This window comes from Tachypleus tridentatus, chromosome 13, assembly GCF_004210375.1.
Source record: "Tachypleus tridentatus isolate NWPU-2018 chromosome 13, ASM421037v1, whole genome shotgun sequence".
NCBI classification, from domain to species: Eukaryota; Metazoa; Arthropoda; class Merostomata; order Xiphosura; family Limulidae; genus Tachypleus; species Tachypleus tridentatus.
Window position 1 is genome coordinate 239,662,503 of NC_134837.1, and position 25,222 is coordinate 239,687,724.

The following is a 25,222-nucleotide window of genomic DNA, read 5'->3' on the forward strand; positions in this document are numbered from 1 at the left end:
TAAAAGATATCATTTAACTGTCTAAAAATACACAAATACACTTTGTTCTTTATTTAATTTATTCCAAAGTAATACACAACACCGATTGTCAATAAGTAAATCAAAACTCCTTGCTTTAAGCTTCACGAAGCATAGTCTGCGATTTGTACTACAGTAGATTTTTATAACACTCAGTAAGATTTAATACATATATATGTGTTGGTGTGTGTGTGCGAATATAAATAGACTTAGAAATTTAGGATTTTTAAACTAGCTAGCTGTCCCTAACGTAACAGTAAAACTGCAGTGACCTTGATCTGCAACAATACATGTTAAGAATGATGAAATTTTCATGTACAAAATGACGTAATTAAACCGCATTCGCTAACAGTACTCCTGATTAAGAATAAATTCTCAGAGATAGCTATTTGATAGTCGCAAATGATCGAAGATCAAAGATATGCTTTGCAAGAACTAAGTAAAATATTTAAGCAACGAATTGAATAGACTAAACTAGATATTTATAAAATGAAAACATATATCTTTAGAATATTGAGCATTGAATAATAAACATTTAAGGCACAATTAATTAACTTGAAAATTACAGTGGAATGTTTGTTTGAAGTTAAGTACGGAACTGCACAATGGATTACCTATGCTTTGATACTACCGCAAGTATCGAAATCCGATTGCAATCATTGTAAATCTGTACCACTGGGGGTTTGTTTGTTTTTTAATTTCGCACAAAGCTACTCGAGGGCTATCTGTGCTAGCCGTCCCTAATTTAGCAGTGTGAGACTTGAGGGAAGGCAGCTAGTCATCACCACCCATCGCCATCTCTTGGGCTACTCTTTTACCAACGAATAGTGGGATTGACCGTCACATTATAACGCCCCCATAGCTGAAAGGGCGAGCATGTTTGGCGCGAAGGGGATGCGAACCCGTGACCCTCAGATTACGAGTCGCACGCCTTAACACGCTTAATACTGCTAAATTAGGGACGGTTAGCGCAGACTGCTATTGTGCTACTGAGATACTAATTGGAATCGCTCACGATCTTAAATTTTATTATTTGGATTTAAGCACATAGCCACACAGTGGGCTATCTGTGCTTTGCCCACCATGGGTGTTGTAACCCAGTTTCTTGTAGCGTGAGTCCTCACACATACCGCTGTGGCACTGATGGGCACTAGTTTAAAGGGAATCGATAAAAATAAAGGTATTTATATCATTAAATCATAACAAAATATTTAAAATAGGATAAAAAAAAATATTATTAAAGAGAACGCATGTATTGTAAAGCAGAAACTTTCAAGTATTGTTGAAAATGTCCAATAACATGAAAATGAGATAAGTATTTAGTCATTCTAACCAGGTATGCAATTTTTGCTTTGTTTCTGAAATACGAAATATTTATAATCTGATCATTTTATGTTTTGTATTATTTCTTTTCATCATGCGTTGGTTTAAACAATTGAGAAAAGATGAAGGAAATACAGGAATACATGGAACAACACAGGATAATAATCTCTTGGGACTTTTCTGGAAGAAATTTGACCACGCTAAGAGTTTATTAACATCATCTAAAGGTAATCCATTGCAATCAACTGATGTTCTTTCTATACCTTTCTTTTTTTACATGAAGTTGTGATTTTATTACACACGACCAAAGCATTTTTATATAATCCTTATTAAAATATTTTTGCTAGTTTGCGTATCCTTGGACGGAAACTATGTAAATTTATGATTAATGAAAGGCTATTTTAGGACTTAAAAGTTTGCTTTCCTTATATGTAATTGTAGAAAATGCAAAAACTCCTATAAGGACTGTGAAACATAAAACGAGAAACCACAAAGTTGCACGTGTTTCCACATGGATCAAAAAATTTAGTGACGATCAATCAAAAGGGTGCGAAGCATTGTTAAAAAAAAACGTCCACAAAAACCGCGAAAAGAAAATTGTAAAACTGAACTTTTGTATGTACACTTGTATAGATCTAATGAACCTATCCAACAATTGTCGTGAAGATCCATCCACACCCTGCGAAGTAGGACAAACAACATGTAGCTGAAATATTATGAGCAGATTTCCAATTAGTATACAAATCTATTTGCCTTTTGTCTCACAATATACTAATGTGAAAAGCATTGAGAGCTTTCTCCACCATAATAGTTGATAAAAGGCAATGTTCGATCATATTGTTCTTCTGTAGTTAACTTAATGTTGGGATAAAGAGAAAAAAAGCTGTTCTACTATATCTACATATATAAACGTGGTGAAAATGTTTTTATCTGTTTACAACAATCTATAATTTAAATGAATAAATTTTTTTTCTCTTATTTAAATAATTCATAGAAACATTACTAAGTAATGGAGGTAATGGACTTCTCACGCTGAAGTAAGCAGTCAAATCAAATATTAACTCACTGAGTCAAATACATTTCTGTAATAGAGGAAATAAGAAGTTTTTTTCTTAAGACGTGATTGTATGGAACATGTAGGTTTTCTATTAGTTACAAAATAATATGGGACTAAACCTATTGCTTCGAAAACTGAAACATCAATAATGAATGAAGTTACATCAAAACTTACCAATGAAAACCCTGGGATTAAATCGTTTAAATTTAGGAATAATATATTCAATATTCAGTTTTTGTACAAAACGGATATTTCTTGACGGGCACAGACAACATCAAACATTAAGTTTAAATCAAAGCTAAAAGGCTTACAAGCTTAAACCATGGATATCAAATGACACCTTTCCATGTGAAGTTTTGGAAGTCAATAAAGTTGAAGTGTTACAGAATTATTTGGTCTTAAAAACAGATAAAGAGAATAGCTATTACAATTTTAATTTTCAACTTTAAAAAATGAATTAAATTCCATTCTATGCTTATAATAAATTATTCAAAAGCAGTTTTTACTGACTAATGTCAGAAAGCAAAACCTCCATAATTCAAACAATTAACCACAAAAACTGTTTTTGTTTACACACAAATCTGTAAAAAAAATTTCCTCATTCTTCTGTAAATTGCTTTTAATAATTATGCTTTTTAATCTATGTTCTTTTTATTAAACAGTTCACCAATCTTTTAGGAAAAATATTTAAAAAGTTGAGGCTGAATTTACTTTTATTTTATTTTTTTCCAGAATAAGAATTGAAAATAGGTTGAAAAGATGGATTCTCTGAAAAAATTCTTGTTTCGTATATTATATAATTTTAAATCTTCAAATTGTATGATTTGGAAAAAAGAACTAGAAAATAATTTCTCTAGATTTCTTTTGAAACATAATAGAATATACTGTTAAATTACAAACAGCAATTTGGCTGCATTTTATAGACTACACAGGGCATTACAAAAGAAGGTGTGTTTATTGCTAGTGGAAGAGAGGACAAGAATTTTCAGATCACTTGTGAAAAGCAAACCACGGAAATTAAGCCTATAAAGCTACGAAGTTTCAATAAAGCGCCCTCTTCTTTATAGAAACTCCGAAGAATAAAACTGAAAACACACATTTCGAAAATAAAGTAGTATTTCCGTTGATAACAAATCTTTAAATTTCCATAAAAAATACAACAACTTCGAATCTACACAATGATAACATATTTGTAATTACTATGGCATATGTATATATATATGGTGTGAGGTCACGATATGAGATATCTCATTGTCTTCCAGTTCAGTCAGAGTTCAAGAAAAACAAACCTAATCGAAAGGTTTTTGGACAAACTAAGTGTCGTCATCTTAGCAGCTAATGTATAGCACACACTCGTATCATTTAATTCATTTGAAATTACTCATAAAAGATACAAAATAGACTATCTGCCAGCGCGAAGTATTCCATTATTTGAATATGAGGTGTCATAGAAGACTATTTTATGCAACGGAATAAAACGGTTCTACTTTGTATATTTTGGTTACTTGTTTGTACATTACAAGTTAAGCCTGGCATGAACATACAGTTACGACAGAAAGTGTTCGTACCCCTGCGTCTCGAGTGGTTTTTTACTCATAACTTAAAAAGTATCATGAGTAGGCTAATAGAAGTATAATATATTATAAATATTATACTAACACATATCTACATAAATTTTTATGTAAATTAAATGACAAATAAACTGTTAGGAAACAAATAACCAAAAATAGAAGGAACAGAAAGTGTTCGTACATTTCGAACGTGTGGAAAAACCAATATTCCCGTAAAAATTTTGTTTACTTTGGCGAATAAATTACATTATACCATTTCAGTACTAGACATTGAGTTCATAATTATTGGAATTTAGTCAGCAAAAAATGTACTTCCGGCAATTTAGTGCCGTCTCCGTCATTATCTGCTTGGTCATCATGACGAACAGGAAACAACTGTCCAGTGATTTAAAAAGCCGAATTATTGTAAAATACAAGTCTGATATTGCTACACAACTTAATGTGCCAAAATCTACTGTTCAAAGCATAATTGCTATGTTTAAGCTTACAGGATCAACTGCTAATCTCCCTCATTCTGGACGCCCCACCAAAATTCCAGAGAGAACCAAGAGGAAGGTTCTCAGAGAAGTTAGTAGAAACCCTCGTTTAACACATAATAACGTACAGAAACTGGTAAGGGAAACTGGGGTTAAAGTAAGCACCTCTACAGTTACGAACATGTTACGCTCTTCTGGGTTCAAAACATGGAGTTCTATGAGGACGGCAAAATATAAGCACGATTGAGGTATGCAAGAAAGCATGTAGATAAACTCTTTACCTATTGGAAGAGTATTCTTATGTCAGACTAGACTAAAATCGACCCTTTCGTCCACAATGATGTTCGCTATATTTTCCGTAAGAAGGGGGAACGAAATATTCCAAAGAACACCGTCCCTACAGTTAAACACGGAGGTGGCTCGATCATGCTATGGGGTTCCTTTAGCTCTTCTGGTGTAGACAGTCTTCACCGCGTCAAGGGAATCATGATAAAGAAGAGTACGTTGATATATTAGGCACTTATATCAAGAATGATGCTAGGAACTTGCGGATTGGGCGTCGTTGGATCTTCCAGCACGACAATGATTCTAAGTACACATCGAAATATGTGCAATCCTGGTTGCAGAGGAACTTTATAAGCGTTCTGGAGTGGCCATTGCAGTAACCCGATTTCAACCCAATTGAAAACCATGAGTTGAAGACCAGGGTTCATCAGCGTCATTCGAAAAAACTTGCAAGAGTTGGAGGCCTTCTGTAAAGAAGAATGGAAGAAAATACCAGTCGAGTACTGTCAAACGATCATGGAGGGCTATAAGGAGAGATTGCGCTAAGTAATTCACCTGAAAGGCTACACAACTGACCATTAAAGTAGACGCACGAACACTTTCTGCACCTTCTAGGTTTGGTTATTTGTTAATAAACAGTTTATTTGTCGTTCAACTTACATAAAAAATATATACAGAGATGTGTTAGAATAATATTTATAATATTACTTTCATTATCCTAATCGTGATACGTTTTAAGTTATGAGGAAAAAAGTACTCACGACGCAGGGGTATGAACACTTTCTGTCGTAAATGTATGGTCAGAGCGCTCGACTCGTAATCTAAAGATTGCAGATTCGAATTCCTGTCACACCAAACATGCACGCACTTTCAGCTGTGGAGGCTTTATAATGTGACGGTCAATCCCACTATTCGTTGGTAAAAGAGTAGGTTGGCGGTGTGTGATGATACTAGTTGCCTTCCCTATTGTCTTACGCTGCTAAATTAGGGACGGCTAGTGCAGATATCCCTCGTGTAGTTTTGAGCAAAATTCCAAAACAAACAATCAAACATTAAAAGTTTCTGTTTGTGATAAGTGTAACATTTATTCACCATGGAAACTTTGCTATTTTTGTGTATAGCACGGCATATCAGTGCTATAACATACATAGTAATGTTTGCCACTTTTCAATAAAATTGAAATAAGTAATCGTGGATCATTTTTCACGTTTGAAGGAAGATAATGTCCCTTTTTGCTAATGTAACTATAATCAACATATACTCTCTGTTCCAGAATCAATCAGCTAGTAATCTATTTTCAGTAAATCAAACAATGATCAAATCAATAACAATGATTGTAGTTAGTCGTGATATCTACAACGAAACTGAAAAAATAAAGCGTATTAATTGAGTCTTCTTTTATAATTTTTGTTTCTAGAAAGTAGCTCTAGAAATGTTTCACTGTGTAAATATTTGTCATGAACCTGATAATTTTAGGATCTGTCAGATAGCTGCTTATAATGCTAAGATTTAGGGTAAGATCACCGTGGCGGTAACAACTCAAGTGACCATTAGGTAGCTTTGCGCCATAAAAGCAAGTCAGATTGTTTGAATAAAAATTTGAAAAATCATAATTTCTTAGGTGATTATTATTTTTTGAACACAGGTAAAATATTTTTGTCCACATTTACCCCGACCGTTCTTGCTATATTCCCCGTTAATATATTTAATATTACAAAACTTGCATGCTCTGCCAGGCCCCGTTCAGCTATAAGTTTGAGGACTTATAACACTAAGATTCGGGTTTCGATACTCACAGTAGGCATTGCAAAAGCTATTGCGTTGCATTTTTATATTATAGCAAACAAACACACTACTTTATATAGCTGATTGAATAGGACATTATCATTAATATAAATTTAAAAATATCTTAAAAGTTGCGGCCCCAGAACCCAATTATATGAATATCAAAAAGCAACTGCAGAAAGCACTTTGTTATCTATGCGCAGAAAAACAACAGAAAATTAAAATAACTAAATTTTTGACTTGGAAATGATGAGAGAAGAGGTTTATACAAAACATGAAAAAGTAGAATAATCGCTCGGGTGATACACGCTGAAACTAAACAATATTTTATTTATACGTACTAGATGTACAAAAAATGTTTAATTTGTTGTGTCCTTGGAATTTCTAAGAAAAGCATTAATAGTGAACAATTCAGAGTTAACGATAAACAATAACGTTTGTATGTTTAAGCATCAAGTTACATGTACACGGAGTTTTAACAGTTCACTCTTCTCTATGCAATTGCACAACTGAAATATTCTGTAATTATAAGTATGGTATTAGCAACTAACTAATTTTACTCAAGTATTAGATATCCGCGATTTGTAAGAGGAGAATAGAGTAGAAAAGTTTCTACATATTACGAAATTAAACAAATTTGACTGAGTTTTAAGTCTTGTGAGAAATGAATGAATCGGACACTTTAGATGGACAAGGAAAATAACTTTTATTACAGACACAACAGCAATAGCAGTTGTTCAGTCACTACGTCTTCAACTTTTGATCTATGAAGATGAATATCACTAGGAAAACAAAGTGAAACTCTTAAAAACTGAACTCTGTAGTGAGATAAGAAACCAAAGTGTTATACTCTTGATATTGTTTCAATTATGTGAACAGTCACTCTCACACACTATTTGTTATCTGAGACTTAAAGATACCATCCAATCGGCCTGTATTGTGTGCATTTGCATTTTCGCAGTGACTTTAAGAGTAATAACTACTTTACTGTAAAGACGTTGACTGCTTATTTCTGAGCTGTCTTCACCTTCTTGATGCAAATCTGTACTGGAAATTTTATTGATTGTTATTGTTTTATCTCAGAGCGACTTAGTTTGTGAAATGATAAATTCACGTACAAGCAGCTTCCATAACTGCTAGAGAGTTTGTATATTTTATTTAAAAAACATGTATGTTTGGTTAGGTAGAAATGTCAATAGTGGTATACTTTTGGCAAACTTAAAACTTGTGATCTGTATTTTACTTTCGCTACCTAATATAACGCAAGTGAATTAACCAACTTGAGAAAAATATTTGTTAGTAATTATTACTTATAGAGTTAATTTCAAGGAACGATGTTAAACATTCTATTTCTGCATGATAAAGTATAGGGTTTAAGAAGGGTGACGTAAACGGCATGTATGAATGAATATCTTGCTAAAACTCTCCCGGATATATTGATCAACTGCTGCAGTGATAAGCCAGTCTCATGCTTAATAACTTACTTTGTTCGTTAGTCTGCTTGTTTACATGACAAGTGGAAATAAAATCACTAGACTTATTACACGTTTTCTAAGACGAAAAAAAACTATAACAAAAACACCGAATGGCGTTGATTGATACTTTTGGTATTAACTAATGTATAAATCTTCCAAAAAACATTTGCAACCTACGTATAATCTAATTCATGTTTTAATAAATACTTTGGACACAAATTTTTATAGAAGCCCAGTTTTAGAAAAATAGAGAATTTTGTAATTTGAGAATTTTTTTTTTAATGTAATAGTTTCTGTTTCTTATAAAGGATAGTGGCATAACAATATACGAAATCAACCTAGATTGTTTATATCTATTTACGCTGGTTTTGGCAACCCAAAAAGGTGTTAACATATGAACACTGATAGCCAAAATCTTAAGGTCAATGAACATAAATAAAAATATGCATTTTGGGTTGTTGAGCTAAACCAGTTATTTGACTAGAGCTTCAGAAGTTGAAAATAAGAAAAGGGAATATAAAAATAAATAATTTAATAAGGAAAATGTAAACACTATGAAATTAGCCTAAATACTAGCTGGTCAAAAGTTTAATACCATACCAAAGAGAAGTTCTAAACAGGGTAGGAAATGCCCAACAAAAGGACACACCAGTGAGTTGGACGGCCGTCGTTGCGAATCATTTCAAACGTTTGCTATGGCATGGTTGATATAAGAGTTTACGGAAGACTGGCTGGAATGTTATTCCAATTAGTGAAGATGGCTTCACGAAGATCATGCACTCTTTTGAACTGACGTCCATTTTTATAGACTTTCCTTGCCATCCACCCCGAAACATTTTCATTGGGGTTCAGTTCGGACGAACACGCTGGATGGTCAAAAAAATCACGTTTTTTGCCATGGAAAAGTTCATTGTCCTGCGGGCATTGTGGATTGCAGCGTTGTTCAGCTGAAAGATCCAGTTATTTCCACACAAGCGAGGGCCTGCAGTCAATAAGGATGCTCTCTTCAACATGCCAATGTAACCAGCTACTGTTGAACGCTCCTGTATATCCTGAAGCTCCATTGTACCATGGAAGGAAAAAGCACCCAAGATCATGATGGAACCTCCTCCATTGTGTCGTGTAGAAAAGGTCTCCAGTGGGATATCCTTATCGTGCCAGTAACGTCGGAAGCCATCTGGACCATCCAGGTTTTTTTTTTTCTCATCAAAGAACTAAACCTTCTTCCTCTTTTCTACGTCCCATGTTTGGTGCTTCTCAGCAAAGTTTAACTGAGCTGTTTCTTGGTGTGGAAGGAGTCGTGGATTATGAAGACGTTTACGGTCCTTTTTCTCGTAGATACCGTCTTATTGTTCTTGAGCTGCATTCTGCGTTCGTAAGGGCCTAAATCTGATTCGACGATCGGCTAAGTCTTGCCATACAACCCGTCGAATTCTCCTGCTCAACGCTGGCGAAAAAACCTTGGGCCGACCACTTGAAATTCTCGTTCCGTATCTCTCGGGGTCTTTTAAGAAATTTACAATAGCAGTTTTACTGCGCCCAATCTCGCCACCGATGGCACGATGAGAGAGACCTTGCTTTTGCAGCTCGACAATTCTGCCACGTTCAAACTCTGTCAACTTTTTAGCCTTTGCCATGTTTTTACTCAATGTAACACAGGAGATATCAGTGGGAAATGTTGACAACACTAATGTTTGAACACAAATGACTAAATTTCGTTTCGTGTTTACCAATTAACGATTCGTTTCAGTATGGTTTTAAACTTTTGACCAGCTAGTATTTAGGCTAGTTTCATGGTGTTCACATTTTTGCTATTAAATGCTAAAAAAGTTTTTCATTTTTATTTTCCCTTTTCTTATTTTCATTTTTCGAAGCTCTACTCAAATAAGTGGTTAAGTCTAACAACGCAAAATGCATATTATTTCTTTATGTTCATTGGCCTTAAGAGCAGTATATATTTAATAAACAATTCAGAGTGGCTGAACATTCTGAGTAAACCTATAAATCTAAGCTCAAAAATAAAAAAATTTACGACACGGAAAATATATAAATAGTGAATTATAGATGTCTACAGGTGTGTCAGCGGTACGTTTATGTATTTACTGCGCCAAAATAAGCGATTAGATTCTCACTGGTAAATACACGGACTGCCCGATACTTCTTTACTATAAAAACAAACACAAAGTTATTTATACTTCCATGAAACGACTAGAAAGGAAGTTTTTGTTTAGAATTAAGCACAAAGCTACACAATGGGTTATCTGTGCTCTGCCCATCACGGGTATCGAAACCCGGTTTTTAGTGGGTAAGTCCGCAGACATACCACTGTGCCACTAGGGGGCTAGATAAGAAGGCTTTGTTGTGTATTTTGGTTTATGTATACGTTCAGTCCTTGTAATGTTTCAGTTCATTATTCTTTTCTAATTTCGTTATAAATTATTTCATAAAATTGAGGAGAAATATTTTTTCTGGGTTTATTTCATTGCCTCTATATAGTTGCAATATTTCATAAAATTTGTCATACTGATCATCTCCCATGAAATTGTGTTGGCTGTTCTGATCAGAGTAAAATGTTAAGTAAGAGACTTTGTTGACGTAAATATTTATTTATCAATCCGTCAGCTCATTCATTATTCGGCTAAACTTTCCTAATTGATTTAACTTCTCCTTATCAATATCCTTAAAAATGGGTTTATAATTTTTGGAACAGCATGATATTATTTCCTATCTTCTGTCTTATCGGATATTAGATATCCATATTTAACTTTGTGTTTAGAAAATGATGGCAATAAAGCACACGAAATTTTACTTTTTAAAACTTCTTTTTGAACAGCAAATAATATTATTATAGTGGCGCATATTTCGAACTATTTGCTTTTGAAAACTTGAAAGTATTTATAATCTAGCAATTATTCTTAATAAATTGGTCTAAACTTTCGCGCAAAGCTATTCGAGGACTATCTATGCTACCCGTCTCTACAGAGAAGGCAGCTAGTCATCACCGCCCACAGCCAACTCTTGGGCTACTCTTTTACCAACAAATAGTGGAATTGATCGGTACATTATAACGCCCTACGACTGAAAAAGCGAGCATATTTGGTGTGACAGGGATTCGTACCCGCGATTCTGAGATTACGAGTCGAACGCCTTAACCCATCTGGCCATACCGGGCCCTTAATAAATATTTTGTTATTAAAATAAACAACAAACAAACGTTGTGTACCCTCTTCCAGGGCCTGGCATGGCCTAGCGCGTTAAGGCGTGCGCTTCGTAATCTGAGGGTCGCGGGTTCGCGCCCGAGTCGCACCAAACATGCTCGACTTCCCAGCCGTGGGGGCGTTATAATGTGACGGTCAATCCCACTTTTCGTTGGTAAAAGAGTAGCCCAAGAGTTGGCGGTGGGTTGTGATGACTAGCTGCCTTCCCTCTAGTCTTACACTGCTAAATTAGGGACGGCTAGCACAGATAGCTCTGGAGTAGCTTTGTGCGAAATTCCAAAAACAAAAACAAAAAAAAACAAGTAGTTTCGCCTGAAATTCAAACCAAATCAATCCAATCCCTCTTACAGTTTCTGATAGTTAAAATATTCTAAAATCCATTGAAAAAATTATATATCTTAATACCATAGAATATACGTGAACATCTTCATTATGTTTCACAGTATTATTACTGAAATCAAGCATCATACATGTGAATCCATAACAGGCAAATTCCAGTTGTTTATATCCGTGGATGTAAAACGATTTTAATAAGTGTAGTAGGCAACAGTACAGAAATCGTGTTAAATATTACAATCGCATTTTTGATTTAAAAAGTGTTGTCAGTGAAAAATATTAAACTCAGCGTTAGTCACTACAAATAATATTAATTTTAAAATGAAGTTAATAATTTATTTATTGTTGATACATTGTTGCGTGATATGTAAAATTATTAAGTTTAGAGAAAAAACACGAATAGGTCTTGGAGAAGTAAATGTTTTAACGAATAGTGATAAATTAAAATCTGTTAACGATTAATTCAGACAAGAAAAGCGGAAGCACTGCTACAAAAAATTCTTGAATGAAGATATGATATGGAGGATGAGGGTAGGGTTAAAAGACTAGTGGAAGAAATAAGCGTATTAAAAGTGAAAAACGTTATCATGAAAATGAAACAATGTGAAAAGAATAGCTTATCGTGTGTGAAAGTTGAAATGATTAAAGCTATGGGTGAACAAGGTGGATATGGTCTGGAAGTTCTTACAGATATTAAAGGATGTGGAGAAAATTTCATAAGATTGGAGAAATAGTACAAAATGAAAGCAAAATGGCAGTGAATTGGAATATGGTTATTATAGAGTTATTAGCCTAATTGAATATGTATTTAATATATACTAGGGAATAGTTGTAGAACGGTTCAGGAAGACTGTCCTTAAATGAGAAACAGTTTAGTTTTATTCTAGTAAAGAGAGATGAATATCGTATCAACAGTAAGGTAGTTCCATGGGATGATGCTAGTGAAATTAGAAAAGTCAAATGTCAGGGCACTCAGGGGGTTTGTTTACTGTTCTTTAAGGAAGAAAAGGTTAAAGAGAAACGCTGTCAGAATGAGCCAAAGTTTGTATGAAGGGACAAACTATTGTTTTACTCAAGAATCTTGTTAAAACCAATATTCTTTACATACTACACGTAAGGCTAACCTTCGACAAGGGGTTAATTAGTGAGTGGTGGGGAAAGTGAGTTAAAAAATAAAATTATATATACATATTCACACAGACATACTTACGGTTGAATACAATGCGCACAGATGACAGGCATGGCTTATACGATGTTTATGGAGGTTATAACCGTACAAACAATGGTTTAATTCTGAAATAAGACCAAGTAGAATAGTAAGAACTTTAAATTAATAGCATATTCTATAGATAGCGACATACAATATTCATTGACAACAAAAATTTGTTATGACTGATAAATCTTTACAATATAAATGATGGAAAACGGATAACTAACAACCTAATTATAAAGATGGAGGAAGACAGAGAACTATCAACAAATTCTTAAGTTGTTTGGTTTGTTTGTTTTGAATTTCGCGGAAAACATCGTGAGGACTATCTGCGCTAGCCGTCCCTAATTTAGCCATGTAAGTCTAGAGAGAAGGCAGCTAGTCATCACCACCCACCGCCAATACTTTGACTTCTCTTTTACCAACGAATAGTGGGATTGATCGTCACATTATAACGCCTCCATGGCTAAAAGAGCGAGCAGGTTTGGTTGACCGAGTTTCTCGGATTACGAGATGAATGCCTTAACCACCTGGCCATGCCAAGCCTGCTTAAGCTGTTATTAGATAATTGACGAGATACGTAAAGGAAAAATTAATATAAAGAAATAATAAAATCGTAAATTATCAGTATTTAGGATTTAGAAATAATTGGTAGACTGTAAGTTGTTTACTTTAATGCTTCTCATGTAAATTTAATAAGTATTAATAATATCAACATCCAGTTTATTGACTTAAGGTGCTTGAACTAAATTATTTCAATAATCTTGAAATGTTAAAACTAATATTTAAACTACTGTTTATAACAGTTGTGACATTTATCAAAACACTGTGCAGATGGTTAATTGTACTTAATAAGAACAATGTGCAAACGCTAAAAAGCATGGTGGTGTGTTGCTATAAAGGCGACACCTAGTGACAAGTAAAATATTGAGATCAGGAACTTACGTCAGCATCTCATTCCTTCTGATGAACTTATAAGAACGATTTATATATTACATCGCAGTGATATGCTGCTGCAGGTAGAACTATGACACCAATGGTATCATGATCAGCACTTGCGTATTTGGTTCATCCCAATTTCTTTATCATTCGATGGTGCAGTGTTGTCGTAGTTAGACTCCTGGATGTAGAATTGGTAGAAATCCTCTCCGAAGAAGGATACCTGTAGAAGAGAAATCAGAATGAGATGGAAATCCTGCTCAGACCAGTTTCAAATATGACTATCAATAACACGTGAACAGTAACGGCTAAAGAGGATCAGTGCAACATTGTAAACATGCAAAGTCACCTAAACAACATTCAGTCACATGTAAGATTGCAGTTAACATTAACAAAGTTTACAGACTCACGGTATTCCAGGGACTTACCAGTCTCACCCAGTTAGCGTTTAGTGACAGGTTGTAGATCGTAATTTACAGATATCTTGCGCTTGTAAACTACATAAGAGCACATGTTACTCCCCAGACACATTGAGACAGAAAAACAAACTGAAGAAAACGTTGTGTGAAAGATGTAAGAGACGACAACTGCTGTTAGATAAGACGACAAACGGTGAACTTCTACGACTGACATAAGAAATGGGTTTTTGTTACAGACCCACAAAAGATACAAACTTTCAACAAAGCAAAGGAAATACAAATTCCGGAAGGTTTCTCGTATAATATTAAAATTAAACGTCCCAAAAGGCTCATTAGAACAAAATTGAAATCTTGTTTTATCGGAAAAGCGTACATCGACATAACTTATTTCTGATGAAATTTCTGTTTTGTTTGGCACAACAACAAAGAGATATGATGAGTTAAGACAAAACGTAAAGGCACAAGATTACGATAACAGCATCTCTTCTTTAAATCACGTAGAATAAAATAGTTTTCACACTAATCTCCATTTTGTGGTATGTACATAAAAGTCACGGGACTGCGCACACGTGATTTTTATTGTATATGACTTACTTATACGTGGTCTTGGAAACTGACGGGTACTTACAAAAGAGGATTTGTGGAAAGCTCTTCGAGATTTGTGGTCTACCATTAACTTCGTCTTGCTTTAGAAAAGTTTATCAGAATTTTATTTGCGGAACTTAGCAACACTGCAGATATATATATATGTACATGGTACATGGATATCAGATTGTCCACGATTGATGAAGGAAGTAAACATCCAAACGGCAGTAGAGGACCTGAAACATTATTTTTATAAAATGCAATTAAACCTCCGTACTTATTGTTCCGGATTACAAAGTGGACAGTATATTTCACTCAAACTGGCAAACTGCTGGTGCTTTTTAACCTAATTAAATGGTGTTAACGGACTATTTTGATACTTTTCTGTCTGGTAGAAAGAAGCCTTTTGTTAAATCTTTCTGAAATGTTCTAGAATTCTGGAAAGAGAAAACAATATTACTCTCAATATATTGGTTTGAAAATACGAAGGTGTATAAGTCAGTAGATGTGCACTTGCACAAGTTTCAAGTCGTTACTTAAATAACAATAATGGGATTATTATAAATCACTAAACTAGAACAAACTGAGTACGTGTGTGTTTTCTTATAGCAAAGCCACATGAAGCTATCTGCTGAGTCCACCGAGAGGAATCGTACCCTCTGATTTTAGCGTTGGAAGTCCATAGACTTACCGTTGTACTAGTAGGGGACAACAAACTGAAAAAATAATCTCGTCATAAAATCATTTGTAGATCGAATGAAACTTGTTTTTATATATGATACATTACTCATTTAGTATATGCAATAATCAAAGAAGTTAGAAACAACCAAAATTAACATTATTTTACTTTCATAAAGAATATCAGTGAATATTTATAATACATGACATTACTTCTGAAATTAAAAGCTCATATATTGTTAACTGTCCAAAGAAATGACAAAATAAGATAGAAACAATGTTCCTTCGCTAACATTCCTATAATAGTAAAGTCTAGATTTAAAAGGACGATGTCATAATCCTCGAAGATTTTCAGTCCATCAGTCAAGGAACAATTCATTATATCTTAATAACCTTCACCAGGAGTTGAAAGTTCACTTAGAATGTGAATGAAATAGGAGGTTATTTATGAAATCAGAAGATAACGTTCCCATGGCATTAGCATCATACATTTTACCCCACTGTAACTGTTCGAAGAAGATAAGAGCAATTTCATGTTCTGCCGTTTCGATCGCTGCAGCTTCCACCTTAGAGAAGGAGAATCAAATGACTTCTATGAATTTAAAATAAATTCAGCACACGCGTACACACACGTATACACATTTATACTTTCATATATACTTCGACTGGATGAAACTTTTTGTGGAGTTCTTATTTACTGTCTTGAAGAGTGCATTTATCACATATTTTGATAATGGAATTCAACAAATTACTCATCTTAACCATATATATATATATATATATATATATATATGTATATGTTTATTACTTGGATTACTATTGAAATTTTAGCATCGTTAACGTTTAATTGCTATTGCATATTAAATAATATTAACGTTAGTTTTTATACGAAAAATTAATCGTTCGAAACGAAATTAATTTTTTAAAGTTACTCCATACAATAATTTATACTAGCTCGATATTTGTAAATTTCTTGATTTCAATGGATTTTTAGCAGAAGAGATTCAACATGAACATTTATTATCTGAGCAGTAAGTCGTATGTTGCTACTATTTGAAGCCCTCGAGCCAGAACACATTGTAAAATGGCACAAAACATTTATCCAAAATGCTATTTTCAGTCAGCGGGCTATAATGCTTAGATATAGGACTCGATACCTATGATGGGTAGAGCGCAGGTATTCCACTGTTTATAAATGCGATTAAAAACAAACAATTACCAATTGTTTATCTTTAAATTTCTCTTTTGTGCTGTGGATAAATTTCGTAATGATGATATATTGTTTCAACACTGTGTTACATGCGTTTTGTAACAGCTTTCGTTGAAATACTTATTGAACAGAACCTTCAGAGGAAACTTCTATTTTTTATTTCTCTTGTTATACTGTGGGCTATAATGACATAAGGAACTGTCATATAGTTTGTAATAACTAGATGAAATCTAAAGTTAATGTGATAACAGATACAGGCTAATTTTTTTCTACCAAAATATTATTTTGAAAATGTAAATTTGGTCACACTGAAAACACTCTTAAAATAACTCGTTTCAATTTCACAGAGGGTTAGATCTTATTACCAGTTAGGAGTTAACTCCAAATTTTATTGTTGTAAGTTCATAAACTTTATCGCTGTCTCACTGAGGGAATTCTCAGAGTGAGTAGGAAGAGCGGAAATCTACCCAATAGAAGAGAGGATAACAAATGTATATGAATTTTTATCCTTATATATATATATACATTATACATATATAGTGAAAATGTATACATTTTGATAAAGTTAAGTAAACAAAATTAGAAAAAAGGACTGCGTTAAAAACAGCAAATCCAAACCTCTGACTGATTATATTAGTTTGCTATAACTTAAAAAGAAACAGAAACAAAAATAAATTAAAACAAAAACTATCACTAATAAAAGATCCCAGGGTACAAATTATGATGTGGGATTATAAAATGTGCTCCAGGTTTTGGAGGTTATTTTAATGAAAATTAATATACTTTTATTAAAGTTAAGTAAAAAAAAATCACAAGAAACGACTGCGTTGAAAGCTAGGGTATATTTTACAATCTCACAATATAGGTTGTACTTTATGATCGCTCGCCATGGTCAGGTGGTTAAGGCACTCGACTCGTAATCTGTGGGTCGTGGGATCGAATCCTTGTCATAAAAACATGCTCGTTCTTTCAGCCCTGGAAGCGTTATAATTATATTCCGCTTAATCCCACTATTCGTTGGTAAAAGAGTTGGAGGTAGGTGGTGATGACTAGCTACCTTCCCTCTAACCTTACATTACTTAGTTACGGACGGTAAGCGCAGATAGCCCTCGTTAATCTTTCTTCGTTAATCCAAAAAAGTTACTAACCGTAAGATCGTTTCATGTAGTGCAGGGTTCTTTGTTTCGGCTTGTTTTTTAAGTTGTAGCAGAATTATAACACATATATATTATATATTATTATATATTATATTTGAGAAAACCGACACTACTGCATTGAATAACATTAATTTATTGAAAGTTAATTTTGTTTACTAAAATACCATAATTAATTTACGAATATTTCAAAGTGTAACTTTAAAGTATTCTTTTATTAAAAGCTTAAAGTATTAAAGAAACATCCATAATTGTATTTTCACTACTAATGTAAACTAAATTTTCAGTAACATTTATAATAATGTGTCCAATAATAATAGGTAACAATATTAGCAGAGTTGATGACACAATCCTTAAACGCATAACATATTTAAATAAATTAATATATTATGAAAGAAATATTGAATATTTAGATTTTTTTAGTTGTACGTATGTTCAAACTTCTTGTGATAAATGTACCAACGACATGTTTAAATTTATGAACAAGTGTATACATATTACATCTTTATGTCTCACGGTGAAAAACCGGTAAGTTTATGACTGCAAACGCTAAAATCCTGGGCTAGATTACTCACTATGGAAAAAAACAACAACAACAGATAGTCTATTATATAGTCTTGCGTTAAATCAAACAAACAAAACACCCTATGCAAAGAACTGGGGTAAAACTGAAAAACCTAGACTTCTACACAATGTATAAAAAATACATTAAGAACGATAGAATGTATAAACAGATTTATATAACATTTCAATAATACGTTGTCTTCAGCCTGAAATATTTTATAACGTATAAAAAGTAAATACTAAGTGATTTTGTGAATTCAAAATGATTTTGAATTCCCGAACTACAAAAGCTACCACACAGATAGAAGTTGTTAATGCAAGTGTTAAAATAATTACCATTAATAATTTAATTCTAATTGGTAAAGGTAACAGATTTTCTTTTTAAAGTTAAGCACAAAGCTGCATAATGGGCTATTTGTGCTCACTACAGGTATTGAAACCCCGTTTCAAGCGTTGTAAGTCCGTAGAAAAGGACTTGTTTAATATCCCTTAACAGATATATTAAAGACCATTTAAACAAATAATGTAATGTAACTATATTAAGAACCAGGATTAATTTGTTGTTCAGCGTCAACAATTCCATAATAATACAAATACAAAATACAGAATACAGAATTTGAGGCAATAAAACAATTGATAATTTCGGTTTCAGTTTATTTTACTGAATGTTTTTTAAGAAAAGTTTCAAGATAACTTTAATTGTATGTGATTAATCTTTTATATTAGTAAACAATTGTTTTTATAATATGATAGTATTTCATAAAAATATGCGTTGTTCAATACTAAACAATGCTAAAAAACTATATTTTAATACTTGACAATACATTTGTGCAATTACGTCTTTCAGTAAGTATAGAAAATATCTGTTAGTTATGACTATAACCCATCAGTTGCAGACTTATATTTAGCAGAACTTGAATTTTGATTCAGAGTATACCTTATTAAGAAATACAGTGGCTAAGCTTTGCACATTATTTGCACTTGTAGATATATTCACAATTTTCTTTTAAACATAACTATCCACCAAAACTCACTCTGAAAAAAAAGAAACTTATTTACTAGAAACAAAATAAATTATTTCGATCTGGTTAAAAGCCATCTTTAATCAAATATTTAAATTCAAAACTAGCAATAGAACAGACACTTTCTAATTTGTCTACCGGTGGGGCATTAGTAAGTTTAATGACTTACAACGCTAAAATAAGCGGTTCAATTTCCCGCTATGAATACTGCAGATGTGACTTAGCTATAAAATACACAAGCTTTTAAAACTGTAATATTTCGTTTCCATATTTCGGTGTTTTCTGCTTATTCTATATTTTTACTTTGACTACTTATGGCTTATTAGGTTCAATAACATTTGTTCAACATTACAAAATGTTCCAGAAAACCAATAACCTCATTTTCATTTTTCGCGAATGAGATTTTTCGTACCATACTTAGAAGTAGCTGGTGCACCTTCCCCCTGGATAGTAATTAGGTACATTCGTGTTCAATAAAAGGTTATCTTAGGAATTGAAAAATTGCTTCCCTTATCTGTAATTGAATTTTAAGAAAAACGTAACAATGCCCATTAAAACTGAAAAGAGCAATATACAAAATGGAATGTTTTTATGAACTCCCGCATTTACCCACTGAACCTCTACACCAATTTTGGTGAAGTTTTATCAAAACCCCGAGAATTAGTTGTACATGGACATAAAACAGACGGTACTATTATATCTATATAGATACCAAATTTACTCAAGGTAGCGGTGAAGTCAGTTCCTTCAGAAGTACCGTCTTCTCAGCGGTAATCTTGAGGATTCGAGCCGTTACCGACCGAGTACAGCGCGAAAACCTAACTTGCAGCTTTGCTTTTAAAACCAAACAAACGAACAAACTTAGTTATCCAACTACGGCTTGTGGGATTAACAATTTTCTAGAGTATCTTGGCCACTTAGAAATTAGCATCTTAATTCCTCAACTATATTGTTTAAGGTAAAGGTGAAAAACTTTGACATGGCGGTTTTAAATTCCTAATTTTTACTTTTTACATCTTGTTAGTTATTGAGAAATGTATAACAGTTACTTATGTACTGCAGGGTTTTCGGAAAGTCACTGTGCACTATGGTGCATAGTTCTTTCTTGATATCAGCATCACACCATTGCGCGTGCAGCAGGACTCGAGAGATATGAATGACAATTATAAACAATGTTAAAAGTGACCCCCGTTGGCATCAATACAGGCTTAGATCCTTCTTATTTTGAGTCTATTTCCGTTATCAGTTGATTGCTTGAAATAGATTGAATGAATGCTGTTATCGCTGCTTTCAAAACTGCACAGTGACTTTCCAAACACCCTGTAGAATATTAGATATGCATATATCTAAAACTTAGTTACATTCGTTTCTCTTACAAGAAACAGTAGCTTCTTACAAATGCCCGGCATGGCCAGGTGGGTTAAGACGTTCGACGCGAAATCTGAGAGTCACGATTCGAATCCCCGTCGTACCAAACATGCTCGCCATTTCATTCCTGAGGTTGCTATAATGAGACGGTCAATCCCACTATTCGTTAGCAAAAGAGTAACCCAAGGATTGGCTGTGGGTGATGAAGACTAACTGCTTTCCCTCTCGTCTTACACTGTTAAATTAGTGACGGCTAGCGCAGATAGCCCTCGTGTAGCTTTGCGCAAAAACGCAAAAAAACACAACAGGCTTCTTAAATTCTGTTAAGTGTCATTCGTGATCACGCATGCACATTAATAGTATTGTATTTCTTTGGTGCATAGTTCTTTCTTGATATCAGCATCACACCATTGCGCGTGCAGCAGGGCTTGAGAGATATTGTATAGAGTAGACAATAGGTTCTCGCTAATTACTTCCTTTAAACACTGGACTATTTACCAGATAAATTTACTGCACGAACATGTATATTTATGCAGAGTCATCTTTGAAGTTTAGGAATTTTCCTCTTGGAAGAAAACGTTAGAGATCTAAAGGACTTTAGAACATAGCATGAAAATTGGTCTGTGGATATTCGTCTTAGGGCAAATAATGTGTCCCCAAAGGATCTACTATATTTAGGAGTTTATCCAGAGACTTTTGAATATTATCACTGAAGAACTTAAATAGATAATATTTTTCCACAGAAAGTTCTTTTTAGAAAAGACACTAATTGTTAGAGAGACTAAATACTTGAAATATCAGAGGATTAGATCAGAAGGACTTGAAAAACTCGGAAATAAAACTTTCAAAATTAGCAAACATCTTTTTGTAATTAAACAACATTCAGAAAAGACTGTTGGTGTAGGTAAAGTTATGTTTTATATAACATGAACTATAATAAAACGACAAAATGAAATTGGAAAATTATTTGATTTGTAGTTGAAATTGCCATATTTTTCTAATAATATTATTTTGGTGTGTTTCATGTATCTTAGGTGAAACCATATAAGATACCGAGATGAAAAAATTTTGTTGCATAAATTATCAAGAAATACTAAATAATTTTATGTTTCTTTAAACCGAAATATTTTTTTTGAAATTCCATTTCTTCTTTCCATTTTGGAAAGTTTACCAAATTTGATGTGAACATTAAGGATATCACATTTTTTTAAAAAGATAATTTTCCTAATTTAGAACTACATCTTTTCCTTTAATGGGTTTAATTTTGATGGCATATCTGCGTCGTCTAGATTGTGGTGGCCCGGCATAGCCAGATGGGTTAAGGCGTTGGGCTCGTAACATGAGGGTCTCGGGTTAGAATCCCCGTTGCACCAAACATGCTCGCTCTTTCAGCCGTGAGGGTGTTATAATATGACTGTCAATCCCACTATTAGTTGGTAAAAGAGTAACCAGAGGATTGTTGGTTGGTGGTGATGACTAGCTGTTTTTCTTCTAGTCTTACACTGCTAAATTAGGGACGGCTAGAATAGATAACCCTCGTGTAGCTTTGTGCAAAATTCAAAAAACAAATAAAAACATCTTACCATTCAGATTAACTGAGATCAAAAGATTTCCTTTATAACAGTATTTTGAAAGAGAGTCGAGAAAGATTGCCAGAATATGTCTTAATCATGAAAGGTTAAGCCAGTTTAGTGTCAGAAAGGTTCGTGTTTAAAATTTCATAACTATCCCGGCACTTTATTAATAAATTGAATATATATATTTTTAGCATTGTTCTTGATTCATTGCACATCTGTAAGTATTACTGTTAGCTCATTTGCATCTTATCACAAGTAATGCATCTCGAATGTTGCTTACCACTTAACTTTATTTATTACTTTCGGATGCTTGATCTTTAAACTGACCATGCAGGTGTAGGAGTCACCATAAAACTAGGTTAACTGTACACCCAGCTCAGGTTATGCTCAACTAAATCTTTTTTTCATTTTTATTAGTATTACCTTCTGTGTTTTAACTCGGCCGGACATAGCCAGATGGTTAAGATACTCAAATGTAATCCGAAAGCTGCAGGTTCGAATCCCTGTCACACCAAACATGATTTTCCTTGCAGCTGTAGGGGCGTCACAATGTTACGATCAATCCTACGATTTGTTGGTAAGAGTAGTCTAAGAGATGGCGGTGGGTGATGATGACTAGCTGCTTTTCCTCTAGTCTTATAATACTAAATTAAGGACGGCTAGTAAAGATAGCCCTCGTGTAACTTTACTCGAAATTAAAAAAAAAACCAAACAATCTTTGTTTTAACTTCATTTATTAATTGTTTTCTATTTATGCCACAACGTTTTATTTATTTGTGTTATATTTTTTATCTATATAAACTTTAGTTTTATTTAGTTATTTTCTAGCTAAAAGGTATCATTATCAGAAGTATTAGTCTAAATGGTAAAATTATCTGAGGTGTCAGTTTAAACGGTCACAGTATGAGGTGTTACTATAAAAGGTGATATTATCTGAAGTGTTATTTAATCTTCAGTTATATAGCCGGAACTGTAGCTGTTTTCTCTTTAGTCTATCACTTTAAAAATTATAGATGGCTAAAGAAGTTAGCCCTCGTGTGGTTCTGCACGAAATTCAACAAAGAAACAATTGAATCTGTTATTCAAGGTTACGTCACATTATTCTTAATATTTGTCTACATTTAATTATTCATCACCCTTAATTTATCTTCTTTAATGTTGCAAAATTCCTGGTTCTACTCCGCTTAAAAAACGCAACAATCGCTTGGCATTATACAGTTAACATACAAGTTAGATGAACCCATTTTTAAAACACCATTACAAACAATTTCAGTGCACATCGAGAAAGCTCCCTTTGACAAGTAATAATAATAGTTAAAATATATTTAAACAAAATATTAAGAGCCAAGTATTATTTTTTGAAAGTGAAGAATATTATCTTAATTTAAATCTAAAAAAAGTTGATTTACCTTATTCCATGAATACGGAACTTAATCAATTAAAAAAAAACAAGAAGGGAAAAGAAGATATTTGATAGAGTGGGAAGATGAATTATTGTTTAAACCTTGTATATATATATATATATATATACACGATGTTTGAATCGAGGCTGCCATCGAGACTATTATTTTAATTTGTTACTTAAAATACTACCGAGTAGAAATCGTACGTACAAGATGAAGGAAGAATGTGTAAAATTGTCAGCAAGGATGCTGACACCAAATTTAAGATTTAATACGTGTAGAGGAATGAAAGTTGTACGAGCAGCAATGAAACAAATATGAAAAAAGAAACAAATATCAAAATTGTAAACAACATAGGAAAGGGATATTATTAGATTAAAAGGTTCATACGAATAGTTGCATATTGGCAACTTAAAGGCAGGTTTGTAGGAATTAATATAATTTGTTTTCCAATGGTAATCGGTTTCTGTTGATAAACAGCACAACATAGAAGTTGTATGTGACATGAAAAGCTGCATTTACTTTTGGTTCGCGGCTGAATTTAGAGCATTGGGAAACAGAGTAATTAGAAAATACATTGTTCATTTCTTTGCTACTAAGATATTATTTTGAATAAACTCACCTACGATATAGAGATAATACACAGATTACCTTCCTCAAATATATTCTGTTACATCATTTGAACACCAAGTTTCTAAAATTAGTAGAGTACAGTTGCATTGACAAAAAAATAAAAAAGATGTACTTCATCTAGCACATCATGTTAAATCACGTATTTAACGTTTATAAAACTGGTGGAGTACAGTTGTATTGACAAAATAATAAAAAGTTGTACTTCATTTAGCACATCATGTTAAATCACGTATTTAACGTTTATAAAACTGGTGGAGTACAGTTGTATTGACAAAATAATAAAAAGTTGTACTTCATTTAGCACATCATGTTAAATCACGTATTTAACGTTTATAAAACTGGTGGAGTACAGTTGTATTGACAAAATAATAAAAAAGATGTACTTCATCTAGCACATCATGTTAAATCACGTAATTAACGTTTATAAAACTGGTAGAGTACAGTTGTATTGACAAAATAATAAAAAGTTGTACTTCATTTTGCACATCATGTTAAATCACGTAATTAACGTTTATAAAACGGGTAAAGTACTGTTGTTTTGATAGAATAATATCAGTATGAACTTCAACTGTTACATCTAGCATTTTCTGTTACAGTACTTTCACAACGTCTATAAAACGTTGTATAACCACAATATTTTTAACACAGTCACAACTCTTAATTTGTCGCACTAATAGCCACCGATTAAAAGTGCACTGAGTAAATACTTTTAACAACATAATTTTGATATGACTTATTTTCTCATAAACGACTGATATGAATAGCGCTTAAACTAAGTTGTAACCCAGCTTGTCTGATGAGTCGTGGTATTGAGAAAACAGAAACACTTTGTTAGCAACTACATGTAATAAACAATAGTTAAATTGCTGGAAACCCATATTGATCCATTAAAGACTGGTGTAATGTGGTGTAAATT